At 42.2% G+C, this 17,963-nt stretch overlaps 1 pseudogene; it reads left to right on the top strand.

Annotated features, from left to right (window-relative positions):
• Window positions 1–9,788: 9,788 nt before the first annotated feature.
• LOC148726966 (uncharacterized) lies at window positions 9,789–17,188 on the top strand (annotated as a pseudogene).
• The last annotated feature ends 775 nt before the right edge of the window (window positions 17,189–17,963 follow it).

Genomic DNA, 17,963 nt, shown 5'->3' on the forward strand with positions numbered 1-17,963 from the left:
AAGAATGAGAGCGACGTTTATTTGAAACTTTATTGTGAGAGTGTGCCACACATGGCCACACCGAAATTTGAAATTGGTGATCACGTTCGTATCTCGAAATACAATAGAAAAGTCTTTGACAAAAGATACACTCCGAATTGGACAGAAGAGATTTTCGTCGTTGATAAGATTCAATATACAGACCCGATCACCTATAAGTTGAAAGATTTGAGTGGTGAAGAGATCAAGGGTTCCTTTTATGAACAAGAAATGTTGAAAGCAGTTCAAGATGTATTCCGTATTGAAAAAGTGATTCGACGGAGTAAAGGTAAAGCGCTTGTGAAATGGAGTGGTTATCCAGAAAAATTCAATTCATGGGTTGATCTGAAAGATTTGAAAGAACTCACAACGCAAAAAACATCTTAAAAATATTGGTGGTCAATAAAATGGTTGAACTTGAAAAATTATCAAAATACGAATCGTTGGAAAAAGCAAAAGAGATGAAACTCCGAGGATATTTAAAGCTGACCAAAAAAGATTTGATTGATTTGATAAAAAATGCACCACCTGTTGAGTTACAACCTTGTGGACGGTTCAATGGTTTGAGAAGAAAGGTCACATGCGTCTTGTTGACTCAGACGAAGACGAATTTGTTTTTCCATCTATAAGTGCTACAACCAGTTTCTTCAATGTAAACCCAGGGAGATTCGGATGGAAATTGGCTTCAAAAAACGAAGAAACAAGAAACTCGATTTATATTGATGGAAAAAAATACGAGATAAAATTCGAATCTTTCAGACCACAAAGAGAGAAAGTCCAGTTAAACAATCTTCCGATGAAGGTTAAAAAAATGTCTTAAAAAAATGAAAAATCAGAAACAAAAATGAGTTCCGAAAATCTTAATGTTCTGAATGATCAGTTGGTCAATGTTGAAAAAATTCATCACCAAAGACTGGATTATTTCAAAAGTCAAGTCAAAAGGTATCACCCTTCAATCAGAGAATACAAAATATATTCGAAAAGAATGGACGACTTATACACTCTTATTTTGAGTGCTGAACAATCGATCGAAATGATCAAAGAAGAAATTGAAAGTTTGATCCAAAAGAGAGAAATGGAGAGTGTTTGATTTGTGTTTTTTGTGACCTGTGACGGGTCACAAAAATCTGTCTTTGAAAAATTGAAAAAAGGTTAAAAAATGTCTTAAAGAAATGAAAAAAATCAGACAAAGCAGAATGGACAAAAAAACTGTTGCTCAACTTCGTCAAATCGCAAAAGAAAAAAATCTGAAAAGATTCTGGAAGTTGAGAAAATCTGAACTCATCAACTTCTTTCAGAAACATTCAAAGAGTAAACCAGTTATCACTTTTATCGATGAAGAACTTCCGATGAAACCACCATCTCCAGTGGTTGTCAGAAAACAACCGATTATTCAACCCTACCAAGCAAAACCAAAGCAATCTCGCCGAGAAAAGCGAGAGAATAAAAATTTTGAATTTTCAAAAGCTCCCTTTCACGCACGAGTCGATGAAAAGCAGATGAAAGAGAGGCAAGTCAAACGTCTAAAGAAAAAAATACAAAAATTGAACAAAAAGTCACACAACTCGCGCAGAGGAAAATATAATAAAGTCAAGAGAGATTTGACAGCGAAGAGGAATTCTTCTGAGACTGAATTGAATAAATTAATCCAAAGCAGCTTCATCAAAAAGAACAGAATCGATTTGAATTGATTGAAGGCAAGTCAGCGTTGAAAAAGTTTTCTGTTGAGTACACAATCGGTCGTGAACAAGTAGTGGGTTATGACCCGATTGAGTTTCTTTCAGCTATTGAGCAAACGTTGCTGACATTCTTGGAAAAGCGTCGTCAGATCAGATTCAAGTTTGTCTTGAAATGTCAAATGATGAAAACAGACCACAACACCGGTGAGATTGAACACTTGAATCCATCGTTTTCTTCCAACACTGAAGAAAATTTTGAAGCAACCAATCTTGAGGTGTTCTATGAAATGATGATTCAGATAGATAGATAAATCGTTTATTAAAAAGAAACACCTCGCAGTCCGAAGACTGAATTACGTATATAATATACAGGAAACAAAATTCATAGTTAAAATAGTTTGAAAATTTTAATAATAAAAATATACAAATCTAATAAAAACGTTTCACTTAGGATGATCTTGTGTTAAGAAAATATACATACTTAAACATATATATTTACATCCTTAGGCTATGGCTGACAACAAAAGATTTTTTAAGACGATCAGTCTTGCACACTGGCACGTTAAACTTCCTATTGCTGCGCAGTTGCCTGTGGTGCTCAGCTTTAGGTGGGAGCAGACCTGCGAGCTTGTGATTAATGTCAAGAACAATGTCATTGAAAAGATCAAACGATAGAGATGCTCTCCTGTCGTAAAGAGAGGAGGTGCCTGCCTCTTTGAGCGCGCTGTTGTAGCTTGCATAAGGAAAGATAATGCGCAAGGCGCGCCTCTGAATACGTTTCAGCTCTTCGGATAAATAGAACGGAAGGCTGGAGTGAAATACTTGACATGCGTATTCTAAAACCGATCTTATGGTACTACAGTAAAATAAAACAAGATCACTCCCACAGATACCAGCACGTTTGAGTTGACTCAGGAGGCACAATCTTTTGGCAGCCTTTGAAGTTACATTAAAGATGTGATCGTTCCATTTGAAATCATCTCTTGTGGTAACGCCGAGCACTTTAGCCGAGTTAACAGTCTCATAAAGTCTTGGAAGATTTTTCAACATTTCAAATGAAAGGAAGCAATTGGGTTTTTCACTCAATCAACGGTTTCAAATTTACGCGATAAAAACAATGCCGTTAGGTGGATCTTTGGATCAATTTTACTATAGGTAGTGTCGGCCGACATGTCGACCGACATGGCGACCGACATGGCGACTGACACGTCGACCGACATGGCGACCGACATGTCGACCAACATATCGGTCGATATGTCGGTCGACAGTCGGTCGATAGTCGGTCGATAGTCGGTCGATAGGTCGGTCGATAGGTCGGTCGATAGTCGGTCGATAGTCGGTCGATAGTCGGTCGATAGTCGGAAGATAGTCGGTCGACATGTCGGTCGATATGTCGACCGACTGTCGACCGACAGATGGAGTGTCGCGTCTCGGTGGAATATCGGTCACGTGTCGGTGGAATATCGGTCAAGCGTCAGCTTGTAAAACAATACACTTTACTCCGGTGTGGGGATATGGAACCAAGCCTACTTTGAGGGTGGGGGATGATGGTAGCAGAAAGAGACGACTTATTTTTTGCTGTGTGTTGGGTCCCGTACGAATACAATGGTTTTGACTGATTCCCTTAAAGGGGATACTGTTCAACAATGTCATCGAGCAGCCTTCGAAAGCATCCATTTGGGTGAGGCTCACTATACCACCTTCGCCACGTGAATTCCTGTAGGTATTCAAGGAGAAAGTCAGGATTTGTGTTTCCCTTCATTTTCTTAAATTTTTCCTTTGGCGTACACCAGTTGCTTTCAGCATTCTTTGTATGGACTCCGGTTACTGGATCAACAAAATGTAGCGAATGATTCACCGCCCCGTGTTGTAAACCGAGTCTTCTCTGGAGTTGCCGATAGGCCGCCCACTGGTCTGAGTGCACTATGGAGCCAGGTTGAACCTTCCGTTGAATAATACGCAAAAGAGTCGCCGCATTGGGTCGCCTTACGAGCTGTAGGTATGGTCGGGCTGGAGCATACCGTGTGTCAAACAACCCCAGTACCCATCTGTCTCTTCGAGGCCGACACCCTCTGTGAAACTGCAAAGGAATAACAATTACAGCTGCATTAATTAAAATATTATGAAAAGAATCATTGAAAATTCGGTACATTAAAGATGGGAGGGGGCGGAGGTGATACGAAGCGCTCCCAAAAATCTTTAGCATAAGATTAAATGCCTTAGTTTGGTTCTGTAATGAGAGGATGGAAACAACTAAGGTCAGCCAGTGCGTACATTTCACATTTTCCTACACTCTGACAAACGTTCCAGTCGTGAGTTCATGTGCTGCATGTACTCGCAACGCCTGCGTTCTCTTAGAAACTACGACCGTTGTACAGTGGAATGCAGATTTTTCGAATACTCAATTTTCTGAAAATCCCCTTTTTTTGGAAACAAAATTTCCTTTTCCTTGCCTTTACTTCACTGTAATTTTACTCCCGCTTTCTCGAAGCTCCCCATTTTTCGAACAAATTGCAATGTCCGTTTATGGTTCGAAATTCGGTATTCCACTGTACGATTTTTAGTTCGTACCCTTCACTGACAAGTGAGGTCAGCCAGATGTCAACAGAAAAAGTTAAACATAATTATGTCAACACAATTTGTTGGAGTTTACTTTAAAAATAGATACTATTTTTCGCCGAAGGACACCCTCTTGGGTCCGAACCCACCTAACTCATGACTACTCGAAGGCCTGTACTTCCTATTTTCTTACCTTGGACTTGTGATTTAACTTTGATTCGTCGATCTGCACGATCACACCTGGTCTGCCTAACTGTGGGATCGGGTGACGCAAAAATGCTTCCCATGCAACTTGCCGACACTTTCGTGCGAACTTGACTAAAACTTTCTGTGAGGCCCTTCCTTCAATTTCCATCATTCGTAACGAACTCTTGTGCGCCCATTTGCAGAGAAATTGCAACTGCCGTGCGATTGAAATTTTGCTTCCAGAGAAATACGAACGTACTCTCACTGACGAAGAGCGTCGACAACGGTGACATCTCCTGTTGAAAAGTTAAGTTTAAGCTATATAGGTACGTCCCGTTCCAAGGGTATAGATTTTCACCATTTCGGTCTGAAGTAGGGTGTTGTTTTTTAATTTGAAGCCCTTCCCAAGAGTTTACGAAAACCGTTTACAAACCGTTATCGCAAATCCCGGGTCCACTCCAACTGGTCTGAAATAATTGAAAGCTATCGAATTTTAGCTCAGGTCGGCAGGGAAAATCTGTAGTTAGATTAATTAAAATTGGAAATGAATAAAGGCTGATAGTTTCGAAAGAAACTGTTTGGGGCTGCGTCGGTGGGAGTAACGAAATAATTTGGATATATCAACAAAGTTGAAATGGTAAATTGGCCACCGTAATGATTACAAAAGCTGGCGTTTCGAGCGTTAGCCCTTCGTCGGAGCGAATAGAGGAATTGTGGGTTGTGTGTGCTTCTAAAAGCACACACAACCCACAATTCCTCTATTCGCTCCGACGAAGGGCTAACGCTCGAAACGCCAGCTTTTGTAATCATTACGGTGGCCAATTTACCATTTCAACTTTGTTGATATATCCTAATTAAAATTGGAATTGAAATTACGTACCAAATGTATCCGTCCCAATTGCGCAGACGGAGAATGAGACGCATTTCATTCCTACAATTCCCGCAGCTGACATTTCTTTTCAGTAGTCTGTTCCTTTGCAACGAATTTATAAGGCGGAGTTTTCCTCTACTGCTTTTTGCAAAAATAAGGGGACAAAGAACTAAGTCAGTCACCAGTGAGAAGTCAATTAATCCCTAAGTCACGAGTAAGTCACCAATTCAGTCAACCAGTCAGATAGCCAGTCAAGTATCATTGAGTTAGGCAACCTTTCATTTAGCCAGTAAGTCAACCACGCAGTCAGCCAGTCAGTCCCCAGTCAATTAGCCACTCAGTCACCAGCCGGTCAGCAAGTCAGTTAACCAGTCAGATAGGCAGTCAAGTGTAACTGAGTCAGTCAACCATTCAGTCAGCCAGTTAGTCAACCGGCCAGTCAGCCAGTCAGTCACTCGTGAATGAGCCACTCAGTAACCAGTCGATCAGCAAGTCAGCTAACCAGTCAGAGAACCAGTCATGTACCACTGAGTCACTCAACCGTTCACTCAGCCAGTCAGTGAACCCGGCACTGAGCCAGTCAGTCACCAGCCAAAAAGTCACTCAGTCACCAGTCGGTGAGCAAGTCAGTTATCCAGTCACATAGCCAGGCAAGTAGCACTGAGTTAGTCGACTCTTCCGTCATCCGGTTAGTCAATCAGCCAGTCAGTCACCAGTCAATTAGCCACTCAGTCACCGGTCGGTCAGCAAGTCAGTTAGCTAGTCAGATAGCCAGTCAAGTACCCCTGAGTCAGTCAACCATTCAGTCTGTCAGTCGGTCAGTCAACCAGCCAGTCAGCCAGTCAGTCACCAGTCAATAAGGCACTCAGTCTCTAGTCGGTCAGCAAGTCAGTCAAGAAAACTATAAAATTGGTGTCATGCCCGATGTTTCATGCAAAATTTTGCCAGCGAGTGAAATGGGTCAAGTCTTGCTCAACTAACGTTGAAACCACGGTTTCACCAAAACTATCTGCAGGCAAGCCAAAACCACCTTATTTCTTTACTGGATTGTGCTGAAATCGGAAAGAAAAGGCGAAAACTTGGTTGAGACCCAATGTTTCCTGTGAAATTTCGCCAGGGAGTGAAATGAACCAAGTCCTTCTCAACTCGTCCTGAAAACCTCATTTTGCGAAAAGTATCTGTACACAAGACAAAACCAATTTTTTCGATTAGACTGTGTTGAAATCTGTGAGAAAAAGCTAAAATCCAGTTCAAGCTTGAGGTTTGTAGCAAAATTTGGCAAGAGAGTGAAATGTGACAAGTCTTACTGAACTCGGGCTGAAAACACGGTTTTCGAAAAACTATCTGGAAACAAGCTAAATGCATTTTTTTTTACCAGACTGTATCGAAATCTATAAGAAAACACTAAAGTTGGACTCAAACATGATGTTTCCTGCGACATTTGGCCAGAGAGTGAAATGGGACGAGTCTTGCTCAATTCGCGCTGCAAACACGGTTTTGCAAAAAGTATCTGCAAACAAGCCAAAACCGCTTTTTGTCACTAGATTGTGTTGAAATCTGTAAGAAAACGCTAGAATTTGGTTGAGACCCGATGTTTCCAGCGAAATTTGGCCAGAGAGTGAAATAGGCCAAGACTTGCTTAACTCGGGCTAAAAACACGCTTTTCCAAAAAGTGTCTGCAAACAAGCCAAAACCAATTTTTTTGACCAGATTGTATTGAATTCTATAAGGAAACCCTTAAATTTGGTTGAAAGACGATGTTTCCTGCGAAATTTGGCCAGAGAGTGAAATGCGTCAAGTCCTGCGCAACTCGTGCTGGAAAGACGGTTTTGCAAAAAGTATCTACAAACATGCCTAAACTATTTTTTTTAATATATTGTGTTGAAATCTGTAAGAAAACACTAAAATATGCTTGAGACGCAATGTTTCCTGCGAAATTTGGCCAGAGAGTCAATTGGGTCGTCTCGTTTAACTAGGGCTCAAAACATGGTTTTGCAAAAAGTATCTGCAAAGAAGTCGAAAGCAATGTTTTTGAGTAGATTGTGTTAAAATCTGTGAGAAAACGCTAAAATCCAGTTGACACCCAAGTAAAGCAGGGAAGCAGCTACAAAGGAAAGCGCCAGAACCGAGACGTCACAACGAAAGGCCATATGACCGCCCACGTTGCAATACCAATAGAGGCTTCAACAACAACAATAACAACAGGAAGCCCTTTTAGGGTACAGCCCTGCGACCTCTTAAGCCAAAATGTCGCAGAGGAAAACCCTAAAGAACAACTAACAAGTCTGGTAGGTTTGAACTCAATTGCTTCATTTAGTGCTTCAAATGACCAGACTCTGGGTTTCTTTGGAGGTCAGGTAAAAAATTGTTTACCTCAATGGAAGTTGATTACACAAGACCCTGTGATTCTCAATGCCATTCAGCACTACAATATTGAGTTTGAGGACGAACCTCCTTTACAAACTCTGCTTCCTACATATCCGAAGTTCTCCCAAAAAGATAAAGAGGTTATTAGCAGTGAAATTTGCAAACTTCTGGAAAAAAGGGGTTATAGAAGCAACAAACTATACCCCAAACAGTTTCCTCTCAAATGTGTTTGTTCGTCCAAAAAAGGGTGGCACTCACAGATTGATTCTAAACCTGAAGGGTTTAAGTACTTTTGTGTCCTACCATCATTTTAAAATGGACACTTTTCAAACCGCAATTAAGCTCATTCAACCAGGATGCTTAATGGAATCTGTCGACTTGAAAAATGCCTACTATTCTATCCCCATAGCAACAGAGGATACAAAATATTTAATGTTTACAAGGTAGGGTTCATATTATCAGTTCACTTGCCTGCCCAATGGCTTATCCTGTGCCTCGAGAATCTATACGAAAATACTTACACCTATCTATGCCCATCTTAGAATGTTGGGTCATACATGTATGGGGCGTATTGATGACTCATCGTTAATTGCCCAGTCTTACAGTGAATGTGCAGCAAATATTAATGACACAGTTGACTTGTTTACAAAACTTGGATTCAGGGTACATCCTAAGAAATCAATTTTGACAGCTACACATGAAACAAAACTCCTTCGCTTTAAAATCAATAGCCTTTCCAGGTCCGTAAGACTCTCAGCGGTTAGAGCTGCGAAAGTGCACGAAGCTTGCAAAAATATCCTAAACAGAAAGCACATCACAATAAGGGGTGTGGCTCAAGTTCTAGGGCTTCTAGTTTCCAGCCTACCAGCAGTACAATATGGGGAGCTTTAGTACAGAAAGCTAGAGGTAAATAAAACTAATGCCCTGAGAAAAAACCACAGGGATTTTGATGCAGAAATGACCTTATCTGAGGAGTCAAAATCAGAACTTTTACGGTGGATAAGTAATGTGAACCATGCACAAAGACCTCTTGTGCTTTAGAAACTCTTATAACTCTTATAACAGATGCTTCCCTTCTAGCATAGGGTGCAGTGCCTAATGGGAAAGAAACAAGGGGCCGATGGAGCTCAGAAAAACAAATCTTTCATATAAATTACTTAGAAATGAAGGCAATTTTTTAGGGTTGTAATCTTTGTGTAGAGATGCTCATCCTACCCATATTTGCATTTAGTCAGATAACCAAGCTGCAGTATCTTATCATAATTACTGATCGTCCTCCAAACCCATTGTTTTCTGTCTGCATTATATCACCGAATGTCGAGAGAAAAATTAATACAAACTAACTGTGTGAGAAAAATGGGGTGCGGCCTTTTTTGGTAGCAGGGAAATAACCAGGGGTAATCTTACACGTACTAAATCGACACGCAGCATCATTGAAACACGCAACATTATTAAACTTGAAACAAGCTGCATTATTAAAAATAATGCTGCGTGTTTAGTTTTAATAATGCAGCCTGTTTTACATGCATATATCCACTTCCCCTATATTTTTTTACTCACTAGAAACAACCAGGGACAGATCGAAACGAGTCGCTAGACTCGTTTCGATGTGACCTAATCATTCTAAGCAACATATGGCAATAGGCGGTCTTTCCTTACACTTAGGTAGCACGGAAAGCCGTAAAACTCTTGAACAAATGCTCATCTTTCAAACCGGCAGTCTAAATCCCACAGGTATCAACGAACGCTTTTCATTCCACTAATTTATTCGTGTTTTTCTCGTTGCCATGTTCCCACCAATAACGTAGCTCCATTTTCTGCCTTTAAAAGCACACACAACCCAAAATTCCTCTTTTCGGTCCGACGAAGGGCTAACGCTCGAAACGTCAGCTTTTGTAATCGTTACGGTGGCATTATATCAACTTTGTACCATTTCAACTTTGTGGATATATCCAAATTATTTCGTTACCCCCACCGACGCAGCCCCAAACAGTTTCTTTAGAAACTATCAGCCTTTATACAAAGTGAAAGAGTATGTTGCTTGGAGACCTGACGCGGTTGGAAACCAAATTTTGCTATGCATTTCCGCCTTTCAGTCTCATTCCTAGATGCCTGAACAAGATAGAAGAGGGCAAGGCAACAGGAGTTCTGATAGAACCCTTTTGGAACACACAGGCATGGTTCTCAACTTTCCTCGACCTGCTGATGTTGCCTGCCCATTGGTTCTTCCTCAATCAGACAATTTAGTACTTCTACCCCAGACAGGGGAACAACACCCTCTTCGAAGGAAAATGCGGCTAATAGCATGCAAATTATTAGGACTTGTTTCCTGCAGAAGATTGTATCAAGCAAAGCTGCAGAAATCATCATGTGTTCCTGGGCAGATACTTCCCCCAAGCAGTACCAACCTTATCTCCAGATCTGGCTCAAATTGTGTTGTGAATGGAAGGTTAATCCCTATGGTCCACCTCTAAATAAGGTCTTAGATTTTCTTACAAGTTTATATCACAAAGGCCTTAAATATGATGTAATCAATACAGCTAAATCAGCAGTCTCTGCTATAACTGAACCGAAGAATGGCCTAACCCTTGGTAACCAGCCTCTGATTTCACAGTTTATGAAAGGAATATTTAGAAACCGACCTCCTTGCCCTCGTTATGAATCCACTTGGGATGTTCAAGTAGTCTTATCGTATCTGTCTTCTCTGCCTCTGTTCGGGCCCGGACCCGCAGTGGGACGATATCACGCCCCCCAGTGAGACTGGATTTGTGATGAGACCACCCTACTAAGGACATTTTTGTTGTATTAGTATTATGGGATATAGGAACATGAGCTTTTCGCTTGAAGTTAGCAGTCTTTTCGTTGGATTAAAAGGAGTGATTTAAACCGTTATCGAAAGTTGAAGTTATTTACTAGTCTGAACAAAACATTATGGTCCTTCGGAGCCGGATCGGAGAAACCTTTGGGGAAGCAAAGCACTAAGCAGAAAAGTAAACATCGAGATAAACGATTACAGGATTGAATATGGCAGACAACTGTGCATCGTCAGCGGAGGAAATTGTGAGTGAAATGTCTCTTTCCCAAGTCAAAGCCGAGTTACAAAGGAGAGGATTACCGGCAAAAGGAAAGCAATCAGCTCTCATGGCTCGACTTATCGTTGCTATAAAACAAGAAGAATCTAACCCTCCATCTTTGCAAAACAAAAGTAAAGGATCGACTCATATAGGCCCTAAACAGGCCTTGGCAGCTGACAACATGCCTGCAGCATCAACTGGTGAACTTTTGTCGTCACAGTCTCCTAATCATCAGTTAAGTAATTTTCAGTTGTTAAGAAGGAAAGAAATTATCCTCAAGACGGACATTAATTCTGTGACACAAGTAATACTTGAGACAACCAAAAGTCCCAGCAACAACGTCATAAGAATAGAAAATCGTGTTCAAAAGTTGAATGGTTACATGGAGAGTTGCAGTGAGGTAAGAGAGGAAATTATGGCTCTTATTTCTGATGATGAAGTAGCTGAAGAAGCTCAAAGGTGGATTGACTATCAACGAGTGATTGATAATGCTTTAGACATAGCTCAAGAGTATATATCTATTCAGGCAGTTTCCAAGGTAGACGAACAAACTGCTTCTGGTTCAGCGGAGCACAAACAGTCACATTTAAAATTACCAAAACTTGAGTTACCCAAGTTTGATGGAGATGTTTTAAAATTTCAAAATTTTTGGGACCAATTCGAGGTTGCTATTCATGATAATGACAATGTGCCAGCTGTTCAAAAGTTCACATACCTGCGTTCAGTGCTTGAAGGGATTGCTTATCATGCAATCGAAGGATTTGAAGTCACTAGCGCTAATTATCAGCATGCTGTTGATGCTCTGAAACATCGCTTTGGTAGGAAAAGAATAATTATTTCATCTCTAGTCAAGTCAATTGTCCAGCTACCAAGGTCAAACGAAGGAGTAGAGTTTTTGCGAGATCTCCATGATACTCTAAAGAATCGGATTAGAGCACTGGAGGCCCTAGGCGAAAACCCAATGACCCATTCTTGTATCCTCCTTCTAATATTGGAAACCAAACTTCCTCCTGAGTTATCCGAGAAATGGGAATTAGAACTAACTGACACCAAGGAAGAAAGTGTTGATCTTGAACTTTTCTTCAAGTTCCTGAATAAACAAGTGATTTCCAAGGAGGCCGGAAAAAGGAATGCTAGTATGATTGGTGAGAATGGTGGGACAGGTAGAGGAAGTGGGGGACGAGACAAGGATGGAGCTGGGACAAGAAACACCCGGGAGAAAGTGTTTTCAGCAGCCGCTCTACTAGCAAGTGAGACAAATCGGAGAGGTTATGCAGCTTGCCATGTGTGTAAGGAGCAGGGAAATGAAACCTTTAAATGTCCAGAGCTTGAGCGAAAGTCAGTTGACAAACGTTGGCAGTTAGTAAGGGAGAGCCGGCTGTGTTTCAAGTGTTTAAAGCCTGCAAATGCTTTCTACTATTCTTCAGTCGGCCGCCAACCCAAATGGAAAGTTGAAGGATGTGTCCGGCGTCATCATAATCTACTCCATGGTGACTGGGATCCTACCATGGATGAAAAGGGACATACAACATTAAGTGGATTCGTGGCTTCGTACAACTCCAAGATGTAGCAAACCTTATTACAGACTGGGACAGCCGTGCTGGTTTCAGACGATTTCCAGAGAGCACCTGTAAGGGTTTTGTTTGACTCAGGAAGCCAGAGGTCTTATATCACCAAGAAGGTTGCCGAATCATTTGCCCTTGATGGACCTTCTGAGGTCCTTAGTGTATCCATGTTAGGGGGAGAAACCAGTGAAACGAAGAGAATGAAGAAAGTCAGGTTCTCACTTGCCTCTGTTCAAGAAAACGTTTCAACGCCAGTTAGCATGGAGGCCCTCACCATTGTCAAGATCTGCACACCACTAGAACCAGTGGAGATCAGGCTAGAAGATTACCTCCACCCGCGGAACTTGATACTTGCCGACTCGTACCCTCGTGGACCAGTTAACGTCCATATTTTTATAGGAGCAGACTTTTACTTTTCATTTATGAGTGGTAAATGCAAGAAAGGGGAAACCACTCATGCTCCCACAGCAGTAGAGTCAACACCTGGATGGATTGTAGGAGGACCCATGGAGGGTCTTTCTTCCAAGAACACTCAATCCATGCTGTCTACCGTGTGCATCGATCCAGTTACAAACATTTTAAAGCAGTTTTGGGAGCTGGAATCTATTGGAATTGTAGATAAAAGGAATACACCCATGTCCTTAGAGGAAGAAGAGTCTGTTAGACAGTTCAACGAGGGACTGAAGTTTGATGGTGAGCGTTATGAAGTACCGCTGTTATGGAAAAGCGATGCTCTACCATTCAAGTCAAACTACCTCCAGGCAGCCAAGAGACTTGAGAGTGTCGAAAGACAGCTTAGAAGAAACCCAGAGAGAGCCAATGCTTACAAGGATACCATCAACCAATACGTAGATAAAGGAATTGCTGTAGAAGTAAAGGAAGCAGTTGATGATAACGAGAAGGTCAGGTATTTACCTCATCACGCAGTCTTTCGAGAGGACAAGAAAACTACAAAATGCCGTGTTGTTTTTGATGCTTCAGCATATGACGAGCATGAGGTATCTCTCAATAACTGTATTCTGTCAGGGCCAGCACTTCAACTTAACCTGGTATCAGTATTACTTCGATTCTGAGCACGTAGGATTGCACTTATGGCTGATGTTGAAAAGATGTTCCTCCAGATCAAGGTTGACGAACGAGACCAGGACGCTCTACGATATCTTTGGAGGGATCTACAAAGTGATAAACCACCGAGAGTGTACAAGCTGCAAGGTTGGCATTTGGTGTTCATTGTAGTCCATTCCTGGCCATTGCCACAGTTCAAAGCCATGCGAAGAAATGCAGTGAAGAGTTCCCTGATGCATCAAGGGAAGTCCTGTCGAATATATACGTGGATGACTGCCTTAGTGGTGCTGATGATGTTCAAGCTACAGTGAAGTTACAGCAGTCCTTAAGTGCGATGATGGAACGAGGTGGATTTAATCTGACAAAGTGGGCCAGTAATTCGAAGAAGGTCCTTAGCCACATTGCAGAGCAAGATTAGGCAGAGTCCAGTACTGTTGATTTCAATGCAAGGGAACCGCTCAAGGCACTGGGAATATGTTGGAATACACTAACTGACTGCTTCCCCTTTAACGTGCCACCAAGTACGCTGGCCATTCGTGACCCTGAAGCGAAGAGAAGTCTGTTGAGCATTGCGTCGAGGGTTTTTGACCCTATGGGACTAATCACACCATTTACAATCAGAGCGAAAATGTTGTTCCAAGAACTATGGCAGAAGGGTTTACAGTGGGAGGACCAGTTAGATGAGGATATTGCTAAGCAGTGGAGGTCGTGGAAATCGGAACTTTTACAGATAAGTTGAATCACCATTCCCCGCTATTTCATGGAAAACATTGGATCAAGTTCTAGAATAGAGCTCCATGGCTTCGGTGATGCTTCACCTAAGGCATACGGTGCGGCAGTCTATATCAAGTGCTTGGATGAAACCGGCCATGCGTGAACTCATTGTGTCATGTCCAAATCAAGGGTGGCTCCCGCAAAGGCTGTATCGTTACCGAGATTAGAGTTACTTGCAGCTGTTGTTAACGCAAGATTGCTGAAGTTTGTTGTAGAATCCCTAACGTTAACACTCAAAGTAGAGCAGGTAGTGTGCTGGACTGACAGCATGGTAACTCTTCAGTGGATAAGAGGTTCAAGTAGCCAGTGGAAGACATTTGTAGCAAACCGCGTTGCTGAGATTCAGTCCACATGAGACCCACACCTTTGGAAACACTGTTCAGGGGAGGACAATCCTGCTGACTTACTTACACGTGGAGTGCCCGTAAAGGTCTTAGCTGATAGCAAGTTGTGGTGGAGTGGACCGTGCTGGTTATCTTCTCAATGCCTGCCTGAACATCGAGAGTCGCCAAACGAATTGACCGAGTCTGTGGAGAAAGAAAGAAAACAAAGGGTGACAAGAAGGTACACGTTGATTACTATGGAACCAGTAATTGATCCATCTCGATATGAGCAATGGCTGACGCTAATCCGGGTAACAGCATTTGTTCTTCGAGGTGTTCGAGCTTTTAAGTCAGGAATAAGTGCAGGTTCCAAAGAGCTGTCAGCCGAGGAGCTGCAAGATGCCAAGTTGAGGTGGTACCGGGAGATACAAAAAGAGGTGTACCAAGCAGAGTATGAAAGGCTGGAGGAGGACCTTTCTTTACCAAACACCAGTGCCATATTAAAATTGGACCCTTATTACGACAAGAGAGATCGCTTGCTGCGGGTAGGAGGTAGATTACAGCACTCAGACTTGCCAGAGGGTACCAGACATCCAATAATCTTACCACACGGGCATGCGGTAATTGAGAGAATCATACAAAGTGTGCACAAGGAGTTACTTCATGCTGGACCTGAGGGCACTCTTTCGGTTCTACAAGAGATCTGGCTCACCAAGGGACGTCGTGAAGTTAAAAGAAACCTGAAAAAGTGCCTTGTTTGTCGACGTCAACGAGTTGGTCCATGTTCACAGAAAATGGTGCCATTGCCATCAGAGAGGGTGTCATTGTCTCCAGCCTTCAATCACGTTGGTGTAGACTTTGCAGGGCCGTGTTTCGTACGAGGGAGTGCCTCCCCAGAAAAGGCTTACATATGCATCTTCACTTGTGCCTCCTTTTGCATGACCCATCTAGAGCTTACGGGTGACTTGTCCACTAAAGAGTTCTTTCCGGCATTTCTCCGTATGATCGGTAGACGAGGGCTCTGTAGAACCATCTGGTCTGACAACGCGAAGACGTTCAAATGCGCTGACCATGAGATCCAACAGTTGTTCACAAAAGAGTCATCTGTTAATAAAGGATTGTGGGACAGGATAGATCAGGAAGAGCTCCAGGCCAAATTGACCTCCAAGGGAATCAAGTGAAAGTTCATAGTCGAGCGCTCCCCTTGGCACGGCGGCTGGTGGGAAAGGCTGGTGCGTTCAGTGAAGGAACCCCTTCGCAAGATCTTGGGCAAAGCGCTGTTGTCCTATCAAGAGTTGGCCACCATCCTTACCAGGATTGAAGCCGTTATTAACTCGAGACCACTCACCACAGTAAGTGACGACATAAGAGATCTAACGCCTATAACACCAGCTCATCTTGCTATTGGAAGATCCCTGTTTAACTTACCGGACTTCGTAGTCGAAATGTCAGCAAACAAAAAGCACAACGAGGCAGCGGTATCTGTACCAGCAGAAGCTTATTAACCATTTCTGGCAACGGTGGTGGGGAGAGTACTTGCATCAGTTATCCGTCAGAAAGAAGTGGGTGAATGAACAACCAGCCCTCAAGATTGGAGATGTAGTGCTGATTTCTGAAGACAAGGTGTCGAGAGGAAAGTGGCCGATGGGAAGAGTTGAAAGATTGCTTCCTGGAAAAGACGGCTTGATTCGTACTGTTGTTTTGAAGACATAGAAAGGGCTTCTAAGGAGACCCGTACAGAGGCTACATCGTCTGGAAGCAAGCAGTACTCAATTTGGAAGTGGTGAATCTGGTGACAGCGGTGCTTACGGTGGGGAGTCTCGAAAAGCTCGAAAGGTCAAGAAAAGGGCGAAGAAGAAACAAGTTACACGGAAACCAGTGTCAAGTCTCCAAAAGTATTGGAGAGGTGGGGAGGATGTTCGGGCCCGGACCCACAGTGGGAGGATATCACACCCCCCAGTGAGACTGGACTTGTGATGAGACCACCCCACTAAGAACATTTTTGTTGTGTTAGTATTATGGGATATAGGAACATGTGCTTTTCGCTTGAAGTTAGCAGTCTTTTCGTTGGATTAAAAGGAGTGATTTAAACCGTTGTCGAAAGTTGAAGTTATTTAGTAGTCTGAACAAAACAGCCTCACCAAGCCAGCTGGATCCTAGAAATCTCACTCATAAGCTTGCTATGTTGATAGCACTTGTGTCAGCACAGAGAGCTCAGAGCATTCATTTACTTGATTTACAGTTTATGAAACCTAGTAACGATACGGTTGAATTTGTTATTCCTACACATATCAAACAAAGCCGACCTGGGTATAAAACCCCCACCATTATTCTTAAAGCATACCCAACAGACCCAGGATTGTGTGTAATTAACCACTTGAATGAATATCTCAAGAAAACAAGATCTTTGCGACGGGAGGAAAATAAGCTCTTTGTTAGTTATGTCCAACCTCACAGAGGAGTTTCCAAGGACACAATAGCAAGATGGATTCATACAGTTATGCTGAAAGCTGGACTTGATATTACCAAATTCAAGCCCCACAGCACTAGATCGGCTGCAATATCCAAGGCAACTCAAGCTTGTGTTCCTATACAGGACAAACTAAAAGAAGCTGGTTGGTCTAGTCACCGGACATTTGATAGATTTTCCAACAAACCAGTTAGAAAGGATTCCTCATTTGCCGACTCTGTACTGAAAGCTGACTGAGTGACTTGTTCACATATCAGTCTCTGACTGTTATAATTATTTTGTTGTGTTGAACAACAACTGTTGACATTTCAGTCACTTTGACTGTTAAATATATAGTTGGGTTGGGTTGTTTCATTACCCAATGAATGTTTCTGCTTTATTTGCTCTCGTGTGTATGTTGGCTTTAAAATCTCATGGGATCCCGGATAGAGTGATGACGAAATAGAATGGAAAATTAAACGAGAATTACCTGGAAGTTGAAGTTTGATTGGAATTCTATGAGTCATTACACTGCATCCAGGGATAACATGCCCGCCCACTCTTGCCTCCCTCGCTCCTTAGTAATACATATATTACGCACTATGGGCAATACTACAGTCCTCTTCAGTAGAGAACATCTACACGCGAGCTTTAAAAACTAATGTACGCATGCGCAAGCAATCTCATGCTATCCTTGGATGCAGTGTAATGACTCATAGAATTCCAATCAAACTTCAACTTCCAGGTAAGTCTCGTTTAATTTTCAATATGTTAAAAATTCTGGAAAAACTTCGATTTGACGCAAAATGTTCTATTAAACAATACTTTTTGAACACATTGTTACTCGAAAATAATATTTACCGGGTCATCGAATCGTCAAATTGTCGCTAGGCCCTGCTTGAGGTCCGAAAGTTCGGTTTTCACTTTACGTCCATAATTCGCATCGCCTTAGAGAATCGTAGTGTCGTTGACTCCAGAGCTAATTCTGTCACCTTTAAGACCTTGATGTCCATTCTTTTCCAAGCAAATGAAC

The sequence above is a fragment of the Stylophora pistillata genome, chromosome 7 (genome assembly GCF_964205215.1).
Source record: "Stylophora pistillata chromosome 7, jaStyPist1.2, whole genome shotgun sequence".
In the NCBI taxonomy this organism is placed as follows: Eukaryota; Metazoa; Cnidaria; class Anthozoa; order Scleractinia; family Pocilloporidae; genus Stylophora; species Stylophora pistillata.